This window comes from Balaenoptera musculus, chromosome 12, assembly GCF_009873245.2.
Source record: "Balaenoptera musculus isolate JJ_BM4_2016_0621 chromosome 12, mBalMus1.pri.v3, whole genome shotgun sequence".
Classification (NCBI taxonomy): Eukaryota; Metazoa; Chordata; class Mammalia; order Artiodactyla; family Balaenopteridae; genus Balaenoptera; species Balaenoptera musculus.
The window spans coordinates 90664127-90682090 of record NC_045796.1 but is presented as its reverse complement, the minus strand read 5'-3'; the positions used below and the strand labels follow the sequence as shown (position 1 = coordinate 90682090).

At 37.9% G+C, this 17964-nt stretch overlaps 1 protein-coding gene across 1 annotated transcript in view; it reads right to left on the bottom strand.

Annotated features, from left to right (window-relative positions):
• EYS (eyes shut homolog) overlaps positions 1 to 17964 on the bottom strand; it is a 1768116-nt gene that overhangs the window by 240209 nt on the left and 1509943 nt on the right. The window lies entirely within an intron of this gene.

Below are 17964 nucleotides of genomic sequence, written 5' to 3'. Positions count from 1 at the left end.
TTTGTATGATCCGGGGAAATAACCAGAATCTTCTTGTCGCAGGGAGCTAGGAAGAAGGGGTAAATTAGATCCAGAAGATGGAGCTTGTACAGAAGATGTCATGTGTACCACGTGAAAAGGATCAGGAGGATTTAAGAAAACATTATTGAAAGAACAAGTGGCATAGGATTCAAACAGACTTGGGCTAAAATCCCAGCTAAGTCACTTATGACACTTATTCTACAAACTTCAACAAGCTGTTTAACCTCTTTGAGCTTCAGTTTCCTTATTTTGTAAAATAGAGGCTGTAATGTCTCCTCTAAAAAGGTACATCGGGGCTTCCCTGGTGGCGCAGTGGTTGAGAATCTGCCTGCCAATGCAGGGGACACGGGTTCGAGCCCTGGTCTGGGAAGATCCCACATGCCGTGGAGCAACTAAGCCCATGAGCCACAATTACTGAGCTTGCGCGTCTGGAGCCTGTGCTCCGCAACAAGAGAGGCCGCGATAGCGAGAGGCCCGCGCACCGCGATGAAGAGTGGCCTCCACTTGCCGCAACTAGAGAAAGCCCTCGCACAGAAATGAAGACCCAACACAGCCAAAAATAAATAAATAAATAAATAAATAAATAAGTAAACCCAAAAAGTTAAAAAAAAAAAAAGGTACATCAACTAATGAGATAGAGTACTCAGCACCATTCACAAAACATAGAAAAGCACTTCAAAAGTGGTAGCTGCCCAAACAACAGCAAGAGCAATGAGTCATTTCAGTAGAACCTCCCATTGGATGCAGTGTAGAGCTGAGGCTAAGCAGCCTGCCTGAGGCATAAACCCACCTCCATCACTGGTGTGACCTTGGATAGATTGCTTAACCTCTCTGTGCCTTAGCTTTTGCCATTAATACCATGGAGATAACCATAGAAGGAACTTTATTGCATTATTGCAAAGGTAAGTTGAAACAATGCATATAGAATAATTAAGACAGTGTAAGCAATTAAAGATGCCAGTTATTTTTACTATTGTTCCCTCTGCCCCCAACCTCATGGTTATCTGGAAATAGTATACAGGTAATCCATGTGGTGGGAGACGACAACAGGATATGTCTTTAAAACTCAGGTGTAGCCACACCCAGGGATTTCTCTGGAGGGAAGAGAGAGGCAGTGACTCAGTGACACAGGTGATATTCTAGGAATCACAGGAAGCTACCTTGCTCTGAATATTTGCATCAAAGCATGGATGTGAGTCTCACACAAGTGAGTATTAAGCAAGGCTGGATAATTTTTTTGGACTTCTGAACAACTCACCATGTTTCAGTAGGTTCTGACTCTCACTGTTTAAATAAATCTGTGAATATTTGGAAACATGGGAAGTCTGTAATTAATCCCCATGGGCAGTATAGAAGCTGCTTGTTCAAATCAAAAAGAGCCTTCACATTCTCTCTTTTTCAACATCCTGAACCTATATAATAAAATGCCCCTGCATCTGGATGAGGCTTTGCAGTTTAAAGCATTTCCACACACGTAGCTTTGTTTCAGCCTCTTATAGCTCTGGGGAGTTGGCCCAGCCGGCATTTAGATCTTCTTCATCTTATGGGCAAGAAACCGAGGATTTGGGAGGTGAAATGACTTGCCCCAAATCACATAGCTTTTAAGCAGCAGAGTAAGTTAAAAAATTCCTCAGCAGCTTTTGATGAGATTGATTTGGCTGTTTAGTTTTAGGTTATATAAGACTGTATTGTCACAAGTGCCATTGGAATTACTGCCACATTCTATTTTTTTTTAAAATTCTGCTTTCTCTAATTATAAAAAAAGGAGACTTTTCTAATGAAGAGACGTGTGTGCCTTCTATACATATCTTCCATATTTATATCTGCTATTTGGGGCTATTTCAGTTTGACATTTCTCTGTTTTCTTCTAGGAATATTCTCTGAAAAAGACTCAGATATCAGAAAAATATTATGGATGCAGAGATTAGACAGGAGCTTTAGTTTAAAACAAAGATGTGCTAGCTCACACCATCATATTTTCAAGGACAAATAAAATCCTTTATTTTTGTAGTCTTGCTTGTAGTTTATTTGTCTACATCTGAGAAACAACAAAAGAATTACAGCTGGGTTTACAGATGCATCCAAAAGGGGAAAAACACACGGGTATATACGGAAGCATTTTTTTTTTTTCTTATTCTAAAAAGTGAATGAAAAAATAAAAGCACCTATGATATTGAGATGGGAGCAGGAAAAGCAAGTGTGGGAGGATGGATAACCTTTGATGTCAAGTTGATTTCTCATATCTATGTGGTCCAATTTCAGTTTGAATATTAGCTGTGAGATCTGCAGTCCCCTGTTCTATAAGGGTAGAAAGGTGAAGACAGAATATTCCAGAGGTTTCTCAAAATTTTAATAAATATCTCTCCTGCCAGATGACTCCTGATAAACTGCAGTCTTCCTTCCAGTAAAAAGCTCACCCAGACGGGCTCAGAAGGGATGGTGTTCACCACTATTAAGTCTCCAGTCAGCCATGCCAGCCAGTTGAGAAATTTCACTGGAGTTTTTCCTTACTTGGCAGTTTTAGATGTTTTTGTCAGTAATGTAAATTGAAGAGGAGAGGAACTCAGTAGGAATATGTGAAAACTAAGTCTGTATTACATGAAATGTGCTTTGGGTTGTGCACAAGTTACACATAATATTTACCTAAAGGTGCAATGTATCAAAACTGAGCTTGTTGTGAAGGTGTACAGCATGAAGTCCATGTATTCCACTTCTGTTTATGTTGTGCTTGTGCCATGGCTTCACAGTGACACATTTCTCAGTAGCACATCAATATGCACAGTTCTTGATACCAGCACTTATACATTATATTGTGGCATTTTCATCCCCCTTAAACTTCTTGAGTGTTAAGGTTTATGATTTATTTATTGTGCTTTTTTTTGATGCCTTGCAAAATGGCTAGCATATAGTAGGTGCTCTGTATAGATGCTTGTTAAAAAGATCTGTTCCTTGTCTGAGAACAATTTCATAACACAAAATCCATGAAAACCTCAGAAAAGGAAATTTAAGATATTTCTAACCTGGTTTTTATAAGTCTGGGCTTTAAAAGAGAGCCTGAGGATTTTTTGTTTTTTTCATTTCTAGTATATAAGTTCTGGGCAAAAAGAATATCCCAATGGTTTTGGTATTAACTAACAGAGGGTGATAAATATTCTTAATCCCTTATCCCTTTAATTGTTATGGGCTCCTTAAATTACCTCATGCAGAATTATTGGGATTTATTTTGTTCTCTAAGAGGTATCATTATGATAAAAATAAAACAAAGATTTGAAGCTAAACAAAGATTGGAGGATCAATGACAAATGGAAAACCCTGCCTTTCCCATCGTTCTTGGCTCAGTGTATTTGCAGGGGTCATTCCAAGTATGTGGGGATTGGACACCAGCCCGTGTGTCTTTGAGAACCCCATACCTCACTCCCATAGGGCAGCCACATAATTTGTGGGGCCCTGTTCAAAATGAAAAGGCAGAGACCCTCGTTCAAAAAACAGAAAAAGAGCTTTGCACTTTCTCTGGTCGTCTCTCTCCCCTGCTGTTGCCATGTTCTCTGCTGTCTAACGCTGTTGTGTACCCAATCCCGACACTCCCTGCTCCCACACCCAGGGCCTTGCCAGGAGTGGAGGCTGTGGGGACCGGCTGGGCGGGGACGGGGAGGCAGGTGCTGAAGAACTCTTCCTGGAGACCTGGGGAGTGTAGGAATGCAGGACTCCAGGGCCCTGGCACATGCCCCGCTCTCTCTCCTTACTTCATTTACAAAAGCCAAAATCAAAGGCGATATGTGCAGAGTTTCAAGACAGCAGCATCAGAGCATCAAGCCTCTGGTGCAGACCCTGTCCAGCGAGAAGCTTGCTGTGCAAATGCCATGGCCTCACACCTGGGACGCGGGCTGCACGGCCCCCAGGAGGGAAGATCTATGGGATGATTAGCACAGCTTGCTAGTAGGAAGAAGCTATGCTTCTCTCCTCGGTCCTGGGGCAGGAGGGTTGACATTGCCTTTCTCCTTCTTCGTTGTGACTATTTCCTCTTTTGGTCTCCATTTTCATCTACTTTGTTTTATATAAAAGTGATGAGGGAAAGGAAAGTGAACCAGAAATTCTGATAAAGTATAGTTTATACCAGTGAAGTTATGACTCTCGTGCAAATATAATATGAATGCATGTCAAGGTTTTCTTTAACTCAGTTATTACTAAGGGAATCAGTAAGGTATCAAAACTAAAGAATATTTAAGAAAAAATATTAAGGTAAGATTGCTTGATTAGATATGAAGCTGGTTAACGTCCATTTAGAGTACTTTTCCATTGGAAAAAAATTATTTTCATCTCTAGCTGACAAAAATCTACAAGTTAACCTCTGCCCCTACAAAGTTGTAAAATAAGACCAGACAATAGAAAGTCAAGGCCAGCACTAGAAACTGAACTCCCAGAACATCCAAGTAATCTTTTCAGCTGTTCCACGTTGAGGATGATTTATCTGTCAATGTAACTTGCCCCAACCTAGCATTATCTGAATGTTTACTTCATCTGACCACAATATTTAAACATCTTCTCAATTGTCCTCCATTTGCACAGAAATAGATGTTCAACATACACAATGGTAGAGTATAAAATAAGAAAATATTTCTCAATATATTTAAATCAGCAGGCATTTAGATTTCCCTTAATACTTAAATTAGGTATTGTACTTCTAGACTTCAAACAACAGCATCAGAAGGGCCTTTAGATTCTTAGACAAATTTGACTTAGAAACATCTGGGTGATTTCTAGTGAGATGAGAAAAGACACTCAGGGAAGATAAATGTGTGCACATCACACAGAAGAGCAGATATGAAATTGAGCCTTGGGGTTAGGGCCCCTGGCTCCTGGTGCGGGGGGGGAGGCAGTGGCTCTGAGCAGTTCCTCCTCATCTGGACATCAATGTCTTCATCCATTCATGTCTGCATCCCTGTCCGGGTGTACAACTGCTTCACCCTCTGCTCAAGGGAAATTTCAAGCTCTCAGGACTCCTGAATCTGACAGTTGGTGGTCCACACCCAAGGCCAGTGAGGCACTGAGTCCCCTCCACTCCATCCTGACCCTTCCCTCCCCACCACCCTTCCCCAGTGCTGTCCTCTCTCCATCTTGGGAGCAGAAAATGTTGCTCTGCCATCATGGATATAAATGTTTATAGCTTACATTTAGGACTAAAACAATTTTGAGGCTTTAGTTTTTATCTCTGTGTGGATGGGTAGATTAGGGAAGGGAACAAAAAGCCCCAAAGCCTTTGTAAGAGAGCAGAGGGGAAGGAGATGGGTTAGGTGAGTATTCAGGTGTGATCTTACTAGAGAGTTCTAATGTTCAGATAATTTCCTAACTCAACACTTAAACTCTAAAATTTAGACATGATTTTCTGTCAGTTCTATTGAATTTAAACTGTATTTATCATTAGACCTATTAATGTGGGACTAAAAAGAGAAAGTTGCATACCTTGAAACCTATGGAAAGGTGAGTTAGTTAGGCATGAATAAGGATTCTTGGTATTGTAGCATACAAAACCTACTTATAGTCCCAACTGTTGTGCAATCTTCTGCTTTGGAACTCTTTTAAGAGTAGAAAAAATCCCACTTGTTGAACTTTGTATCATCAGGCACTCACATTGCTTCTGAGAAAGAGAGTGTACTGTGTGATGGGAATAGGTATTTCTGGAAAAATATTTTTGGGGATGAAATTAGTTTAGAAACTTCTATGAAGTAGAGTTAAATGGGCTATATTCCATAAGACTTCTTTAACATCTTTAAATATGCTGTGAAACTCCAAGAGGGGAATATGAAATGGGATATTTTATGAATGTATCTTAAAAAATTGCTGTCTCCCCCTTCTTTTCCTAAGGAATGTTTATTAATATATCTTGAAAAATACTTTTGGAAATTCCCATCTAGTTTAATCCCCTCTTTGCAAAAATGATGGAAGTGATATCCAGAAATGGTTGGTGGCCTACTTAAGAGTAACGGTGAGACACAGACCTCCTGCCTGTTGGACTGGTCTGCAACAAGGAAGCTGTAATTTTTGTAGATAGCCGAGACTTTAATTGTAATTCTCAAGTGAAAATGGTTACTGAATCACTTAATTTGGACAACTAAGTTTTTTGTGTGATGGAGCAGGTAGTTAACTTATATTGCAAAGTTTGGGGCAGAGCATTGACTTAAAGTCTAGACAGTTGTGATTTATCCTGTCTCTATCATCAGTGTTGACTTGAACAAATCTCTGAACTGACACAACATTTTTCCATTTGTGAAATAGAAATCTAAATCTATCTTCCAAAGATACGTTAAGCATTAACACCATTTAAAAATGAAATCACATCAGAACAATGTCATTATATCATTTTCCAAAAGAAAAAACACTTGGTGATTGTTAAGTTAATGGCAATTAGCAGTGTTAATATGTGGACAGTACTTGCTTGAAGCCACTATTGCATTTTAATGTCAATAAACAATAATCAAATTTATTTCCCAGTGTTTTTCCATCTAGTCTTTATATTTTCCATCTAGTCTTTATATTCTCAAGTCTTTAGCAAGTTTTAACTTTCGGCTCCAAATCACTTGGGGTTTAGGTAGGCAGGTGGGAAAAAGTTTCACTTCATTTTCTTAGACTAAAGGTTAAGCAATTTTCCTAAGGTATATAATGTGCCAGCAAATGGGCCAGGAACAAAATGTAAGGCATGGAACTTTGTCTACGGCTGAACCAAAAGGATTGGTTTGTTTCTTTCCTAAATTAATTATTTAAAGCATTTTGTAAATCTAAGCCAAGGGAGTCTGGAGCTCTCACATTTGATTCCAGCTTTAACTTTGTTCTGTTTTTATTTTGTTTGTCAAGGTTTTCACACAATTTTAAGTGTGATGTCTAATTATATGTAAAAATCATAGTGATTAGCACAGTTTACTAAATCTTTGTGTGTGTGTGTGTGTGTGTGTGCGCGCGCGCGCATGCACGCGCATATGCACGGATGCAATCTGTAAGTGGTAAACCATGTAGATTTAAATAAGAACAAATACTTCTAGTTACAAAACAAACAGGTTTTAACACATAATTCCCTACTAAAAACTCATTAACAAATAGTTTTTTAAGTAGAACAGTCAAGGATAGCATCTTAGCAGCTCATATTTTGCTTGCTTGTTGCTTGAAGTAGAGAAAAAAAATGTTAGTATTCTATAAGAAAAGGAGAGGAAAGATGGTGTTCAGATGGGATTTAAGCCAGAGAGGTCTCTTATGCCCAAGAAGATCAATCAGGGTAAATGACTTCTCCATGTATTGTTACCTAAGGGTAGAGAAAATTGAAGATGAGATTTTTTTCCCCCCACTTGTTTGACCTTGCTGCATAAATATGATGTAAAAACTATGTGTGGAATTTGACAGTGGTCTTTTCCCATTGGTCAAACCTTGAAGTATTTAACTCTTGGAGACTTTTCAAATTTGGTGTGAATGATACAATTTTTTCCATGTTTAACCTTATTTGTTCACATTTAAATACAATTGTATTTGGAATCACGACTTTAATGAAACTCTGCGGAGGACAGAAATGATTTCTGTCCCAGAAAAACAAATGCCCAACCCTTGTTGCTACACTCAAGGATGGCAGTAATAAAAGTGGTTAGAAAATCAATTTAAACTGCATTTGTACTTTACCAAGAAACCTGTGACACTTACAGTGGTACATTGGTGAGAGTTATGCTTTCCAAATACGTGATCAACTTTTGTAAGCAACTAAAAACCCTGCAGCTTCAGTCACACTCTCCAAGCAAAAATAAATGACCCCAAATCAATCCATTTTCACCATACCTAGCACTTGTAGAGTGGGGGAAAGAAATGAGATCAAAAAGATAAACAACAGGCTATGAAACCTGGGCTGTTTTAACCTAAGATTGCACTTTGTATGTATAAGTGAAAAAACTCATTTTATTCCACAGCCCTTAGCATAAGCAAAAGAGTATGTAGACAATGATGCCATGTCATATCCTTCTTTGTAAATCCCATGTTCACACTACTTCACACCAAAGAGTTGCTCTGCCATGCTGGTGGCGTGAAAGAGACACAAATCCTATTTTAATCAAGTAGACTCAGATTAAAATAACTTCTAAACATGGGTATTCCAGGAAAAAAAAATAGAAAAAAAATACCAGAATACTATGTTATGATGCATTACGTTTAGTCTAAGTGATAAGGAGACTGTTTTTTCTTTTTTCCTACTCATAGCATTGATACATTTGCTTTTCATGTCCTGGAAGACTAAATGAGTTTATTCTTCTTAATACTGTCTTGCTTATGGTCACCTCCAGCTTGCTGAACATTCAGGATAGTGGGCGGGGGTGGGTGGTTAGCAATGAAGCGCCTGTGACTCTCATCTCTTGGTGATGTGGAAAGGGGCTGGTGTTTAGAAAATGTTCAAAACTTAGAAATACAGCAAAAAGATAACTACACGTTTTATTAATATCATACTCGGGTGTTTTCTAATAGTCCTGTTCAAGGATTATGTAATTTTCTAGAAAAATGAATTTTTATTTGGCTCACTATTTACTATTGACCAGACTCTGGGAAGATACATGCTCACTTGTAGAATTATGTCTGATGGAGATGCAAATGAGTACAGATTGGTAGAAAAGACAACCACAAATTTACACTTTATTCCTTTGTAGGATACTAATGAGTTTTGCCTCTAACCTAGTGATCTTATTCCAGCTTTCATTCTGTGCCTATATATGCTCAGCCTCCTGAATTCTCTTTGAATCAGCCTTACCAACATACTGGTTCTGTCATTAATGAGATAAATAATTTTCAGCATGTGTTCACTATACACTTGTATGAAAGTCAGGTTTATAACTTTTTGAAAATTAACCTTTGATACTTGCCTTGAGTTACCTCCTTAGCCAAGAACCTGCCTAAGAGGGGCAAACGTTAGTCAAGATTTTATGGAGCACACAGCTTATATAATTTTTGATCCTTTATAACAAAAAGGATTGAAAAATACATATACAAACTTATGTGTAAAAGAGAATATTTATTTACAATGAGAAAAGAAATCACAATGAATTACAGGGAAACAAAGAGATTTAGCTATCTCTCTGAAATCTCCTTAGGCTCTTCATAGGAAATGCTTACATGGAAATGGTTCCTGATTGCAGCCTGGTTTCTTCTCTGAAAGAGGACTATTAAAAAACCACTGCAATTCCTAGCAACTCCCGGGTCTCAGAAGGACATCTGCAAGGGTGGGAACCTCTATGCTTCATTAGCTTCAGAGTAAACCAGCTCTGCTACTGGGCAAGGGAGCACCAGCAGATAAAATGTGTCTGGGAGGAGCAAACCAGAGAACTTTGCTCCTCAGGAAGCTGTGCCAGGGAGTGGCCCCTTGGGCAGGGCTTGATGAATACTCACACACATGTGTGTCAAGAGACCCAGGACTGAACTTCTGTTATAGGGAGAACATACAAAACCATAATGGCACCAGTTAATCAGAAAACCTTTGTACATTCTTGCCTCCTTTGTCATAGATTAATTGACCATAAGTGCCTGGGTTTATTTCTGGGCTTTCTATCCTGTTCCATTGATCTCTATTTGTTTTTGTGCCATTACTATACTGCTTTGATTACTGTAGCTTTGTAGTATAGCCTGAAGTCAGGGAGCCTGATTCCTCCAGCTCCATTGCTCTCTCTCAAGATTGCTTTGGCTATTTGGGCTCTTTTGTGTTTCCATAAAAATTTAGTATCTTCAATAAGTGGTGCTGGGAAAACAGGACAGCTACATGTAAAAGAATGAAATTAGAACATTCTTTAACACCACACGCAAAAATAAATTCAAAATGGATTAAAGACCTAAATATAATACCAGATGCTATAAAACTCCTAGAGGAAAACATAGGCAGAACACTCTTTGACATAAATTGTGGCAATATTTTTTTGGAACTGCCTCCTAGAGTAATGGAAATTAAAACAAAAACAAACAAATGGAACCTAATGAAACTTAAAAGCTTTTGCACAGCAAAGTAAAACATAAACAAAACAAAAAGACAAACCACAGAATGGGAGAAAATATTTGCAAATGATGCAACTGACAAGGGATTAATCTCCAAAATATACAAGCAGTACATACAGATCAATATCAAAAAAAAACCCAATCAAAAAATGGGGAGAAGATCTAAATAGACATTTCTCCAAGGAAGACATACAGCTGGCCAAAAGGCACATGAAAAGTTGCTGAACATCATTAATTATTAGAGAAATGTAAATCAAAACTATAATGAGGTATTACCTCACATTGGTCAGGAGGGCCATGATCAAAATGTCTACAAATAATAAATTCTGGAGAGGGTGTGGAGAAAAGGGAACCCTCCTACACTGTTGGTGGGAATGTAAATTGGTGTAGCCACGATGGAAAACAGTATGGAGGTTTCTTAAAAGACTAAAAATAGAGCTACCATATGATCCTGCAATCCCACTCTTAGGCATATATCTGGAGAAAACCATAATTTGAAAAGATATGTGCACCCAAATGTTCATTGAAGCACTATTTATAATAGCCAAGACATGGAAGCAACCTAAATGCCCATCCACAGATGAATGGATAAAGATGTGGTGTATATATATATATATATATATATATATATATATATATATATATATATATATTTACATATATACACATACACACAATAGAATATTAGCCATAAAAAAGAATGAAATTATGCCATATGTAGCAATATGATGGACATAGAGATTATCATATTAAGTGAAGTAAGTCAGACAGAGAAAGATAAAAATCATATGTTATCACTTATATGTAGAATCTAAAACAAAATTATACAAATGAACTTATATGTAAAACAGAAATAGATCCACAGGCATAGAAAACAAACTTATGGTTACCAAAGGGGAAAAGGGAGGGAGGGATAAATTAGGAGTTTGGGATTAACATATACACACCTCTGTATGTAAAATATATAACCAACAAGGACCTACTGTATAGCACAGGGAACTATGCTCAATATTTTGTAATAACCTATAAGGAAAAAGAATCTGAAAAAAACCCCCAGATATATATGTATGAATAACTGAATCACTTTGCTGTACACCTGAAATTAACACAACATTGTAAATCAACTATACTTCAATAAAATAAGCTGAATAAAAAAATAAGAAAGCCTTTTAATCCTTAAAATTAAATCCCTCTGCCCCAAGATAGCCCCAAATCTGGAGAAACTGGAAACAGAAGAGGGATAGAGAGGCATCAGGCAGAACACATCACATTCTTTCCCTGTTCAACTTCTTGATCTGGGGGTCTCTCCAACTAGGCAGGGGGTAGGAGACAGCCCAACTGGATATGAGTTAGAAGTTTTAAACTGGAGGAGGTTGAACCATATGCTTTTAATATGTGAACATGAACCTAAATGATATTCTGTTAAGGGAAAGTAAAGAGAACCCATAAAGTATGTTTGACCTCAGTGAAAGGAGAAAAATAAAACTGTTTATATCTGCACCCCATAAAGGTTAAACTGCTTTCCATGAATGGAGTACATGGATAAATGTTGTAAATGCACAATTAATTAACACAATTAAAGAAATGGGAACACCACATATGCTTCTAAGTTTTTACCTGAAACTTGGTGGGACGTTTTCCCTTTTCCCCTTGTTTGAGCAGTAGGGGCCACCTACAGCTGAGATGTTTCAATGCTCAGCAAACTTTTACAGATGAGAATGATCTAACCAAATACAAAGTAGTCCTCTAGTACAAGAGACATTTAAATCCTGAGGACAATTTCAAACATGTTGAATGCAGACAGAACAGCAACTAAGAAGAGGGGTTAAATATTTGAAGATGTTATTAGTCTAAATGTGTGGTGAGAAATTGACATTAAATAGGCACTTTTCCTCCTTGGTATTTAGAGGACTTGGGTAGACTGCTGGACTGGATTAGGGGTAATCTTCCAGGATACAGAGTATTAACTAAAAGTTCTCCATAGTGTTGCCTAGTTACATGCCACTGTGACATGACGGTGAAGACAAGTGGACATTTGTGGAGTGTCATCACTCACTACAGAACAGATGCAAAAATTAGCACACAATACCCAGATTCATTGTGTTCTGTAGTAGTTGTCACTATTGCAATTTCAAGTTCAATTTATGGCTCCTCCCTCATTCTGAAGTGCTAAATGATTCGAAAACTAAATACCTCAGAAATCATGAAAAATGACTTTTCACCTGACAATGTCAAAAAACAAGTCTATGAAATGAGATAATAGGGAAAAATGGATTGAAAGAAAAGAATGAAAGAAACGAGCTTTTACTTCTATTCTCACTGGACACGGAGGGCAATGAAAGTTACCTAGTGTTAAGAAACACATGTACACTTTTCTGAGGTTCTTGTTGCAGTTAATTTTATGTGTCAACTTGATTGGTCACAGGATGCCCAGATAGCTGGCTAAACATTATTTCTGGGTGTATCTATGGGTCTTCTGTAGAAGACATTTGTACTTGAATTGGTAGACTGAGTAAAGAAGCTGGCCCCTCCCAATGGGGTGGGCCTCACCCAACCCCCTGAGGGTCTGAGCAGAACAAAAGAGGAGGAAGGCTGGGATTTCCCTCTGTCTGACTCTAAGCTGCGACTTTGACCTTCTGCCATCAGCACGCCTTCGGATTCAAACTGGGATCTACACCACCAGCTGTCCTGGTCTCCAGCTTGCAGGTGACATGTAGTGGGACTACTCAGCCTCCATAATTAAGTGAGCCAATGCTTTATAATGTATATCATCTATCTATCTATCTATCTATCTATCTATCTATCTATCTATCTATCTATCTATCTATCTATCTATCTATCTATCTACCTATCTATCTGTACATTGCTTAATATGGAAAAATTAAATTGAGTTGGACTTTCCTGGTCAATGAATTGACTAAAACTATATTATCCATCTGTTGGCATAGTGCAGTGATCTGCAAACTATGGCCTTTGGACCAAATTTTGCCAGACACTTATTTTTATAAATAAAATTTTATTGGAACACAGCCACGTACATTTATTTATATATAGTCAATGTCTGCTTTGATGTTACAGTAGCAGGGTTGAATAGTTGTGAGGCAAAGTCTAAAATATTTGCTATCTGTCCCTTTACAAAAGCAGTTTGCTGACCCCTGCCCTAGCACATGGAGGGCAGCACTGGCTAGTGATGAATCAAAGCTAAGAGAACAAGTAGATACAGAAAGATCACATTCATTCGCATCTAGGGATTATTGACTTTCAAGGCATGGTCAAATCCATTCCTAAATGCTTAGCTCCTGGCATGAATTTAGATTAAGTCTAAAATTCATGTCTCAATAATTATTCACTATAATGCCAGTGACATACATTCTTGGTGCAGTTGTTATACAGGGTATATTCCCAAACCTGATGCTCCATTTTAATTATTGTTTAACCTATTTTAAAACATCTGACACAGAAAGGAGAAAGTGATTTAAATGTCATTTGTTTAATTTGCTAACCTTCCCTTGCCCTTTGGAAGCAGCTTGTTCAAAGTCCACAGAGATTTGGGTACTCAGAATAACCCTTCCGTATCACTTTTCTAAACTGAATTTTGCTACATGCAATTTGGATTTCTCTGAAATGAGCAACCACTGGGGTTTGAAAATTCTAACACAGATTTATAACAAAATGAAAAACACTGGATACTGTCCAGAAACATGTGATGGTACTCAAATCAGAATGACATTTGCTCAGTAAAGCTGCTGAAGTGTCACTCCCCTTAAGACTTTTCAACATGGAATTTGTCTTCTTGTAAGCAGATCACTTTCATAGACAATGTACAATAGAAACAGCACTTAATAACAGCAAATTATATTAACCAAGCTGCTAAAATTAGTGAAGATTTTGTTTATAAATAGCTATACAGCTGTGTTTTATTTTGTGAACCCTAAAGTTTAGCTCTATCTGGTACTGAACCTCTGTTCACTCACCATTTTACTCTTGTCTAGAGCACACTTCTTTTAGGGTTATCTCTTGTTAAACCACTATTATTCTTTACATGTTGGGAAAAGTGGGCTTGTATTCCCAGAAGACACCCATTAGAATGCTCAGGGTTGTGTGTGTGTGTGTGTGTGTGTGTGTGTTTGTAGACTGAAACACTTCTCCCTCATTAGGAGACATTCCTCAAACTTTAGATGAGAGTCCCTGGACTAGAACAATTAAACTGTGATGAGAAATTATTATTTACATTTTCAAATGAATACATCATGTGCACACGCTAGAGTCTTAAAATACTAGTGTCTTTATATCTTGAGACAAGAAAGCAGAAAGGTACAAGTCCTTTCTTCTTGTCTTTGTAATAATGACTCTTTTATTCTGAAGATAGATGATTTATTACTTTGGAAATAAAATAATAAAACTTGTAGACATAAAAAGAATTCCATAAAGTAATTTCATCCATCCCCTTTGGATCCAGAAATGTTGAATACTAATATAACTTATATAAATTGCTCTGCTATTTTGAAAGCTGTCTTGAATCTAATCTCCCTTTCTGGGAAAGTAGGAGAAGAGAAAGGAAGTTTAGAAGTCTGCCTGGCTAAGCCCAGGAGTGGGATCAAGTCAGATGGTGTGGACAGACTCAAAGGGTGAAAAGGGTTGGAAGAGAGTTTGGAAGATCTTGGAGAGATGCATTTTATGATGTGGCAGCACATAGAGGAAAGGAGCCTTTGGCTTTGACCAGCAACATAGATGAGAAGTAAGTTTCCAAAGGCATTAAGCTAGTTCAGATCCATGTTTTCTGTGTTAGAAAACATGGCTCAGTAGCAGTTTCTCTTGGTTTTTTGGCTGGAAAACTTTACACCACTCATTGTATTCCAAGTGTGGGCAGGTGTCTGCTGGGGGCAGGTTGTTGGTTTTGGTAGTGGTTCTTATGACCTACTTCTTTGATTTGTGTTCTTCTCCTTGTACTGAACATACTCACAGCCTCTCAGAGGTCTCCTTCAGTACATATTCTGGTTCTCTTTTTGGGTTGCTGCACAGACTGCTGAACTGCTCTGCTATGATTGTGTGCTGGTGTTTTAGACAGAACAGAAGGAAAGCAGCATTCTCATTCTGATGATCTTCCCTGTGGATCTATAACTATCTGTGCTCTTCTCGTATTAAACTTTTGACCTCCTAGGGGCTGTTCTTATGATCCTTCTGAGAAGTCTTTTTTTTGTTATAGTTGTTTGGGAACTGACCAGCTCCAGTGTATGATGGTGTTGGCATGCACAGGGAGATGCTGAAATGAAGTCACAGTTGCCATAGATCAGCGTGTTCTGGATGCAGTGATGCAAAGGGTGGGTTATGGAAGTTCAGCATTGGCAACCAAGATAGAAATCTTGTTGTTCATAGGATAAGAAGAAGTGTTTTATTTGTTGGGTACACAGCTGGTAAGTCTCCATTTGACTGGCCATAAGAAAGCACGCACAGATCTGGAAGACCTTAAATAGTGTTTGCCAAAGTCTGTTGGCACTTGAGTGGATTCCTCTAGAGTAGAGGTTGAGAGTTTGAAAGATTGAGAAATGGATATGGAAAGACAGAATAATGTATGTGACAGAAGAGAGATACATTTCTGTGGGAAGTTTCACCCTAAAGTTTGAAGAGCTGGTAAACTTCTACGCTAGAGTGAAAACTCCTTGTGTGCAGGACAGTCTTGACTACACATCTTTGCTTCACAAAATCTTTGGTTATTAGTTGTCCCTCTAGAAATATTTGCTGGAGGACATATAAGAGAATGAACAGACAAAGTATAATTCAACCTAGGACTGCTTATAACTATCCTACTAGGATGACTATCCCGACTTTTATTTTCAAGTATATATTAAATAACAAGATTGGAAGTAATGTGAGGTTCTTTTTTTTTTTTAATTATTAGCACCTTTAATTATTATTTATTTATTTGTTTATTTATTTATTTATTTTGGCTGTGTTGGGTCTTCGTTTCTGTGCGAGGGCTTCCTCTAGTTTGTGGCAAGCGGGGACCACTCTTCATCGCGGTGCGTGGGCCTCTCATTGTTGCGGAGCACAGGCTCCAGACGCGCAGGCTCAGTCGTTGTGGCACACGGGCCTAGTTGCTCCGCGGCATGTGGGATCTTCCCAGACCAGGGCTCGAACCCATGTCCCCTGCATTAGCAGGCAGATTCTCAACCACTGCACCACCAGGGAAGCCCGTGAGGTTCTTTTAATTTATGAAAATGAGAGGTTTATTTTATTTAACATGTACCTAGTTTACAATATCTGAGACAATTACTGTTCTAAAATAAAACAAACCCTTCCCTACTTCTCCAAGTTGGTGATGTTAGATATTTATGCAGAAAATTAGAGGGTATTTATATTCTATGTTATATAACAAAAAATTACTACACAATCAGCAGCTTAAAACAACACACATTTATTATCTCATTGTTTCCCTGGGTGAAGAGTTTGGGAAGGCCTCACTGGGTCTTCCGTATAAAGTCTCACAAGCTCAGTCAGTGTGTTGGTCAGGTTGGGGTCTCATCTCAACATTCAGTTGGGGAAAGACCTGCTCCCAAGCATATGTGATTTGTGGTAAAATATAGTTTCTTGCAGTTATAGGACCAAGGACTTCAGATCTGCTGGCTGTCAGTCAGTGGTCATTCTGGTTACTGCTGCCCTCACTGCCTTGTCACATAGACTTTCCCCAACTTGCTTCACACTTTATCAAAGCTGACAAGAGACAGAGTCTCCTTGCTCACAATCCTGTGTGACATAATCATGGAAGTGACATCTCATCACCCTATTTTATTGGTTATTCTGTTGATTAAAGGCAAGTCACGTGTTTCAGTCATTAGAAAGTCAAGAGGAGAAGCTTTTATCCTGTTTCTATTTCACTTAATTAAGCAAAAATGCATTTTTTTTTTCTGCAGAGTTCTGAAGTTTGTCCTGCTGGATAATTTTTGCATTATTACAATTAAAAAATAATTGTTATTAATGGGTTCCTTATAAAACAGAATACTTACTAAGTAAAGGCTTGATTTTGTTTCCTTCAGACAAGTGACCATAGCCAAGTAAAATTCATTCTTTTAAAATCCTTTAGAACTTTATCTGTTATACTTTACCTATGTGAGATAGGTTGTTATTTTACAAATGTGTAAATTAAGTCACAGACTTAGACACAGTTAATCAGAAGCAAAGGCTTTAGACACTCTAAGAGCTGATACCTTCCTTTCCACTATGTGTTTTCTTCAAGTTTATTATGGTCAGTCTGTAATTGTCTGGTAAATATATCACCCTGACTTTATCACATCTGTCCATTCCTCTGTCTTGTCTTGCCATTTTGTTCTCTCCATCTGTCTGTTTTCTTTTTCTATTTGAGTGATTACTTTCAGAGCCCATCTCTGCCTACCATTTCCTATCCTACTTTTTTGACAGAATTTTTCTCTTTCTCACACTATGCACATAGATGTTTAGGTTTACAGTGTCATTAACTACTTGATAACTTGTCCCTTAGAAGCAATGATGTGAATTAATTAAGATAGTTCCTGTGAGATTTGGTCAATTTCTCCTTGACTTGAATTATTATAATCTGTACATGTTTCAGCTTCCACTCTGTCATTATTTGTAGTCCTGAAATAAAGATTTCTCAGAGGATTGAAGAAATAGGAAAATATTTTCTATACTGCCCAAATGAGACTCCCTCAGAGTCAATTCACTTAAGACATGTTAGTGGAACAGAAAGTAATTTTAATTAAGATCTTCTTAAGCTTATAAGCATCATGAATCTTTACTTCAAGGTGGAAAAAAGTCTATGTAAGATACTTCCTCCTTGAAGTAAAAATTGCCGATACAAAGAAGAAATGGATATAGGTATTCTTTCTCCATCTCTAATCTTAGAGACCTAAGTATATTTGTTTTTAAGATGAAGCAAAAACAAACAATAAAATTAATGCATCAAAACCA